This window comes from Struthio camelus, chromosome W, assembly GCF_040807025.1.
Source record: "Struthio camelus isolate bStrCam1 chromosome W, bStrCam1.hap1, whole genome shotgun sequence".
Classification (NCBI taxonomy): Eukaryota; Metazoa; Chordata; class Aves; order Struthioniformes; family Struthionidae; genus Struthio; species Struthio camelus.
This window is the reverse complement of record NC_090981.1, coordinates 52942703-52949412: the sequence shown is the minus strand read 5'-3', so window position 1 is coordinate 52949412 and position 6710 is coordinate 52942703. Positions and strand designations below refer to the sequence as shown.

Below are 6710 nucleotides of genomic sequence, written 5' to 3'. Positions count from 1 at the left end.
AAGGTCCAAGGTAAATTGAGAAGTTGTGTGGTATTTGCAACAGGGCCGTGCTTTGGTAAGCACAGTTGGGATTTCTTAGATCTGTGTTTGATCTCCCCTTTTCAGCAGCTGTCACCTTTCTAAGTGAAACGGGCCTTAAGTTCAGGAGCAGGGAAGAGATGTGCTATTGCTGCACCCAGTGCTGCCTCTGTCTGGATTCCAGCTCACCCTGGGAGCGTGCTGGGAGACTGCGCAATCCCTTCTATCTTCAGCAAGGGAACAAGAGGAAGACAGGCCACTCCCTTCCTGTACAGAGAAGGACCCCAGGTCCTAATTAGGATTTGTACCTACAATGTTCCTTTCTGAGGTGCTTGGGGAGGTGAAGGTTGCCATTCAGTGTCTAGCTCTGTGAATGGAGGCTCTGTGGGATTAAGAGTTTGAGTTACGGGGGAGCAGGGGAAGGGGCTGGTTGAAAGGCCTGAGGGATGGGCTGTGAAAGGGATCTTTCATGTAATAATTCCTCTAGAAAGTGTATTTCTTCTTGCAAACCCTAAAATTTCCTTCAGAAAGATGCGAAGCCCAAATTGCTGCCTTCTCAGGACTCAAGTCAATGGAGTCCCTTATGTCTCCTTACCACAACAGCTGATACTGGGGGAAGGAGAGGTTGTTTTAGGGGTCACAAGCTCTAGCCACTCTATGTAGCGGCCACCTTGCCATGATCTTTTCTCCTTCAAACATCTCTACAGATGCACATACCTATCTGTGACTTTCCGGGCTCTATATATCCACACACCACTGGAGTTCTTTCTTCTAAATACATACATACTTCTGATCCCCAAACCCAGTATTACACATGTAATATTAGTCTCTATTTCTTCTACATCCAATGGAATGGACTTGCTTGGCATGTAGAATGAATGGCTGCATTCTTGTAGAATGAAGTTCATCTGAAAAAGCATATGGGTCTAGGCAGAGAGCAATGGAAAAGTGGAAATGAGCAGAAATCCATGAAGTGTGTTTGGATACATAATGCTCACATTAAGTTCAGAGTGAGTTTAGGGGTAAACATCTAGCTCACACATAGTTTGTGGCCTCTCAGGCGGGTATTATTTCAGAAAATAGGGTGGGGATGGGAAAGGGACCTGAAGACAATAGTTTGAGAGCTGCGGAATTATTCAGACAATATAATGTAGAATTAGCCGATGTTTTGGAAAATAGTTTTCCTGAGCCAAAGGAAGATTAATTTACAGGGTTATTAGGATAAAATCAGCTGTCCTTATCTGTGTGGAACAGTCGGTAGAGGAAGATCTTTGAGCATTTGCTTTGCTTAGTCTGCCCATAGTGAAAATTTCAAGTCGCTACTTCTACAGAATATGGTACTCGATTACAGAAATTCTATAATTTATTCAGTTACTTCAAATGAGGACACATAATGTTTGATTATAGTTTATTTTCAAGGACTGAATCTTCCTTTACAGGGGCTCAATATCATAGGGAAATAAAAATTAATTTTTTGTCATATTTCAAACAGTTTTATTCTTAAGTTATACTGTTTTTTGCTAGCAAGTAACTTGGAAATGAACATAACCTGTTTATAAAAACAAAAGTAAAAATAGTTTGTGGTTTGTCAAACAACTGACAGCTCAGTAAGTTATAATGGAAGATGGAGCCTTTTTCTAATTCACTGGTTCAAATCTAGTCCAGGTCAGCAATGACTAATTTGGACATAATTTGGGGAGTCTGCCGGCCTTCCCATCATAACAAGGATGAGAAATGCTTGAACAGTTCCCTGCTTTTACCTCTCACGTCTCTTTAACTGGAGCCTGGGTGTCAATAAGTGTTTCCGTTGGCGTATGCGTCTGATTCCTCTAGAAGAAGGCTGGCAGTCCCTGGAGGAATAATTTGTATCGTTAAATAACTCAAGCTACACACCGGAGTACAACGTGTTGCGGCCCGAGTGCCGCTCTCGGACAGCGTGGGTGAGAGGACCCCGAGGTCTTTACCCGGCGCGGGGGCGCGGGTCGGCCAACGGGAGCCGTGGCGCTTCGTGCGCCGGGAGCTGTCCAAGGTTTGGCCGCCCGGGCCCGGCCGCTGCCGCGGGAGGGCCGCCGGCCGCCGCGCTCAGCCCCCGCCGCGCCGCCGGCCGGCCGGGCCGCCCGGCAGGTAGGGCAGGCGGGAAGCCGTTGCCGGCTGGGCGGGGGAAGTGCACGGGCAAATGGCGGGCCGGCTGACGGGAGCAAATGGCGGGTTGGCTCGGGGAGGGGAGCGGCGCCACCGGCGCGGCGGAGGGCACCGGGGAGGCGGCCTGCGGGCAGAGCCCTGCCGAGGCGCTTCTGGCGCCGCGGCGGTAACGGCTGCGGAGAGCCGAGAGGGGCGGGCGCGGCGCCGGCCCTCACCTGGCGTCTCCCCGCGAAACGCCCAGGGCAGCGCCGCCCGCGGCTGCTTCTCTGAAGGGAAACGGTGAGGGGAGAGCAGGTGCCAGCGGGGAGCGACGACGTCCTCCGCAGCGCTGCAGCCGGGCGGCGGTGGGAGGCGGCGGCAGCTGCGGAGAGCGGGCGGGCGTGCCCGGGCGACCTCGGGTCTGATCGAAAGCCGCTTTCGTTTTTCTCCCCTTTAACCGAGATGCGGCTCTGGGAAGCGCACGGGCTGGTCCTGCCGCATCCGCCTGAGCTGACGGTTTCCTGCAAGTTAGTTTTTGGGGGCGGCAGGTGGGGTGGTTCGTCACGGATTCGGTCGATTGATGATTTTAGGATTGATGATTTGCCTGACTTTCACGGTCTCCTGAAAAACCAGCTGTACCTGCGTGTCGGGGGGTGGGGGGCAAGGGAGCAGCTCCGCGCGCGCGGCCCTAACGGTCGCCGGGGGCGCGGCGCGGCCCGCAGCTCGGTCCGCGCTTCTGCGGTAGCTGATCCTGGTGCGTTGCTCTAAACAAGGGACGCGGAGAAAACCCACCCGCGCCTCAAGGCGCTCAGCCTCAGGAGAGGGGTTTCGCAGAGCAGACTCCCCTTTGGGACCGACCGATGCGGTACACAGCTGTGAGGGGAAAAGGGTGTTTTTGCTGTCAAAAGTGAGTACAACACTGTGCCTGTATGTGGTTTTTTTTTTTTTAACTTGTTACTTAAACGCCGATTATTCGAAGTGCTGATTGGTGCCTACAGCCACAATATTTTCAGTCTAAGAAATCCCATATGGTTGCGTTTAAAGTAACCATACGACTAATGCCAAGGAGGTAGGTAGGACGACATTCGTGCTTCACTGTTTTCTGTATTGGAGTGTTACTCGTTACATAGTGTAATCTGTTTATGTAGCGTTAGGTGACTGGTACACTTGTTTACAAGCAAATACCGTGTCACAAGAACTATTTAGTTTAAGGCCTTTATCCTTTAAGGGGCTGGACTTCGACGTTTAACTTGGTTCAGGACAAATACATCCCCTGAAACGACAGGGGTGTTTGTGTTAGAGAGCGCAGGTGGATTGCCTCCCTCCGTGGTTAAGGCGGAAAATACAGTACTCTGAAAAACTGTGCTCGTTTTCAGGGGGAGAAGGGTGTGCGTTTGTGTCAGAACGAAGTGTATTGCTCTGTCAAAAAGAGTCCTAAACCATATGTAGAGCCTTATATTTTTACTCCGTATTTTATCTGTATCACTAACATTAGAGGAAAGAAAGAAGAATTTTTCTATTTTTTCCCCTTTTGTTATTTTTTGAAGTATTGTTTTCTTGATTTGGGTAATTACTAATATTTTCTCAGCTCCAAAACAGTTTCAGGGGCTGAGTAATCCCACTTGCTGTAAATGAGAGAGAATAAATTTCTGGTTTTTTTCCTGACAAATATTATCACCCTTTTTTTAGTGCCTTTAGTTCTAACTGATATTTCTTATGTAAATAGTATCTTACTGCACAAATAGATGCAAGAACTTCAAGTGATTTAGACAATTGTTCTATCTGGGAGTTAGGAACTAAAGATATATGAATATGTTAATTTCTACTATTCTTAGATTTGATTTATATGTTTGGAATCCTCTGAGATCGTTGTTTTAAAAATTGAAGCTTGTAGGGGATTTTAAAAGATGTTCTCTAGTTGTTGAGCGCCTTAGCTTTGTTCTATGAAAATACTCCAAACAGTATTTAAAGCTAACACAATCAAGGTCTAAACAGGGCCTGAACTACTGCAAATATAAATAATTTATTATAATACATTTTGATCTAGTAATTCTGTTTTGAAGGCAGTTAATTTGCACTGAAAAGTATCACTTCCTCAGAATATAGCAACATCATAATCAACTGATGGATTAGCCCTTTCCTAAAAAGGATTTTTCTTTGGGTTCTGTAGGTTAAATTTCATGGGAGAATTTTCTAGACCTCATCTGGAGGGAAATAAGATGCCCTTTGGAGTTGATGTGTTGCAAGTTCTCCCTCCGTGAGATATAAAACACTGATCCAAGCAGATACGACGCTGTCAGCTGCAGTGCTTTGCCAAGGGGAAGCACAAGTGACATAGATTGCTATGAACTCCACGTTGGAAATGTACTCTTCAGGGTTTGTTTTTTTGTGCATTTTGTTTTTGTTTGTTTTGGAGGTGAGGTTATACTGGGGTGGGGAAAATAACTAAGGAGAGCACATGAATTTGAGCCATAGTGACAGGCAATAAGATTAGCTCCTTATGGCTGGAAACATGCATGTAACTTCTGCATGGGCAGCCTTGACCTCCAGCCTGGAATCAATGTGTCCCTTGCTATATAGGGAAATAAGAGAGGATGTAAAGCGGGAAGAATAGGATAATATTCACTTCATTATGTTTATAGAGTGAGTACATATCTGCACACTCAGTACCCTTGAAAATTAATTAAAAAACAGTAATCTGTTCTAAGAAATTATACATTTAAGATAAGAGCCAAGAATATTTCTTTCCTTCCAGAGTTCATTCACAAGCCAAGCCTTCCTTTCCTTCTGGTTAAACTGTGGAGAGAGTTAGAGATTATAGCAATATAGATAGCTGCAATAAAATCACTGTTAAGTATGTCTGTGCTAGTGATAAATCTTGTTAATGCTGCATGGAGACAGATCTGTTCAGAGGGGATTAGTTGGATACATTTTCTACTGGTTGCTGTGACAACCATAATTCCATGCGGATGTAAAGCAGCATGTTAATCCATGCAGGTTAATCCAGTTTGCAGATTAGTTCATCAATACACACAGCCAGATAACAGCTGGTTTAAATTCAGTTGATTTCCCTTCTCTCAAGTAACACCCAAAATCAAACTGATGAATATACATTCTTCTGGGAAAGATAGTGTTAAACCAGGAAGCAATTTGTTACTGTAATAAAAATGTATTACTTGGCTCAGTGAGCAGCACCCAAGAGAATGTTTTATGTGTTTATATTAAGTCATTGTTCTCAGTCTAATGTCTAATGTCATTTTTATTTCAGAGATCATATCAAAAGTTTAAGGACTTTTTGTTCCATTATTAAGATAATTCAGTTATTACACTGTGCAACAAGGTGTGCGGATATAATCATGACTTTTAAAACCTTTATTGCAAAATAAGAAAGTATTTAATCTAGAAGGGAAATAGAAAGTGTGAGGATTCCCTGTAAGGCAATTAGAACACACTTGAAAACTAATATGCTATTGAAGCGTTCAGGAGAATTACTCCTGATTTGAACCCATCCTCAGTTATATATGCCTTTAAAAAAAAAAAAAAAAGACGGTAATGTTACTTCCTTAGTTTTTTGTATAATTTAATGAGGCTTACATGCAAACTTCAGTGTTTGTGGAAGCTTTCATGAAGGCAAGGTAACCAGGCCCAGTTCATATGTGAAAGATGAACGCCTTGAGGTTAACTGCACTGATATAAAATGATAACCCTCTCCTCTACAATAGGCCCATGTACAATGTAGTTTTCTGTATAGTGTAGTTGAAGGAATGGGCTTTTCTGAGTCCTGCTGGAAATTACTGCTTTAGTAGTTGCCTTCTCTGACCTGTTAGGCCATCATGAAATAGGTTATTATTGGGCTGAGAAAGGGATAGCATGAAAATACAGTACTAGCTAGAGAGAGGTTCCACCAGTGCTCTTTCTTTTCCACTTACATGATAAGAGTTATATAAGTTGTCTAGTTATAGATTACAGATATAGATTACAGTTTCTGTATATGGATCTCTATGAAATACAAGCCCTTTAAAGAATTCTGATTTAGAAACATGATTTTGCAGAAGTCAAATTCAGAGTCTCTGTCCAACCAAGTCCAAGTCTGGTCCAATACTCAGAAAGTGCAAAAATTAGACTGTAGAGTGGAGCCTGCGGCGCATATTTCAAATAAAGTTCCATTCTGCTGGCTAAGTGCAGCACAATTGCACCGAAAGGAAGTTGTTCTCTTACCAGTATCAATAATCATAGTATTTAAAAAAAATTTTTTAACTAGAACGGGTAGCCAATGTTTGAATCCCAGTAGCTTGTTTCTGTTAGGGTTTGACACGGAAGTCCTGCTTTTCCAAATGCAGTGGAACAGACAACAGAAACCGGAATAAATGACAGAAAGCAGTTTATAATCTTGCTACTCCAATCTGGTAAGAGTTGTCTCCCTCCCACCTCATCCCCCCTTTGCCAGGGCGTCATGCTGCACTGTCACTAATTGTCTTTGCTGCTCTTAGGGCTGCCTCATACGCACGTGTAGCTCTTCCACTGTGTTTGCCTAGCTCCCCCAGAGCAACTTCATCCACAGAGCTTAGGTA

The 6710-nt window shown here is 44.4% G+C and overlaps 1 protein-coding gene across 7 annotated transcripts in view; it reads left to right on the top strand.

The window, feature by feature from the left end:
* Window positions 1–2368: 2368 nt before the first annotated feature.
* The window catches only part of LOC104140568 (serine/threonine-protein kinase NIM1), a 32537-nt gene continuing 28195 nt past the window's right edge, over window positions 2369–6710 (top strand). For 2 of the 7 annotated variants that reach the window (XM_068925687.1, XM_068925686.1), the window contains exon 1: window positions 2505–2666. The gene's annotated coding sequence lies outside the window, so the exon portion shown is untranslated. Of the gene's footprint in view, window positions 2440–2504; window positions 2688–2730; window positions 3047–4206; window positions 4516–6710 lie in introns of those variants that run through there. The other 5 variants (XM_068925689.1, XM_068925684.1, XM_068925690.1 and 2 more) reach the window with 4 other exon arrangements.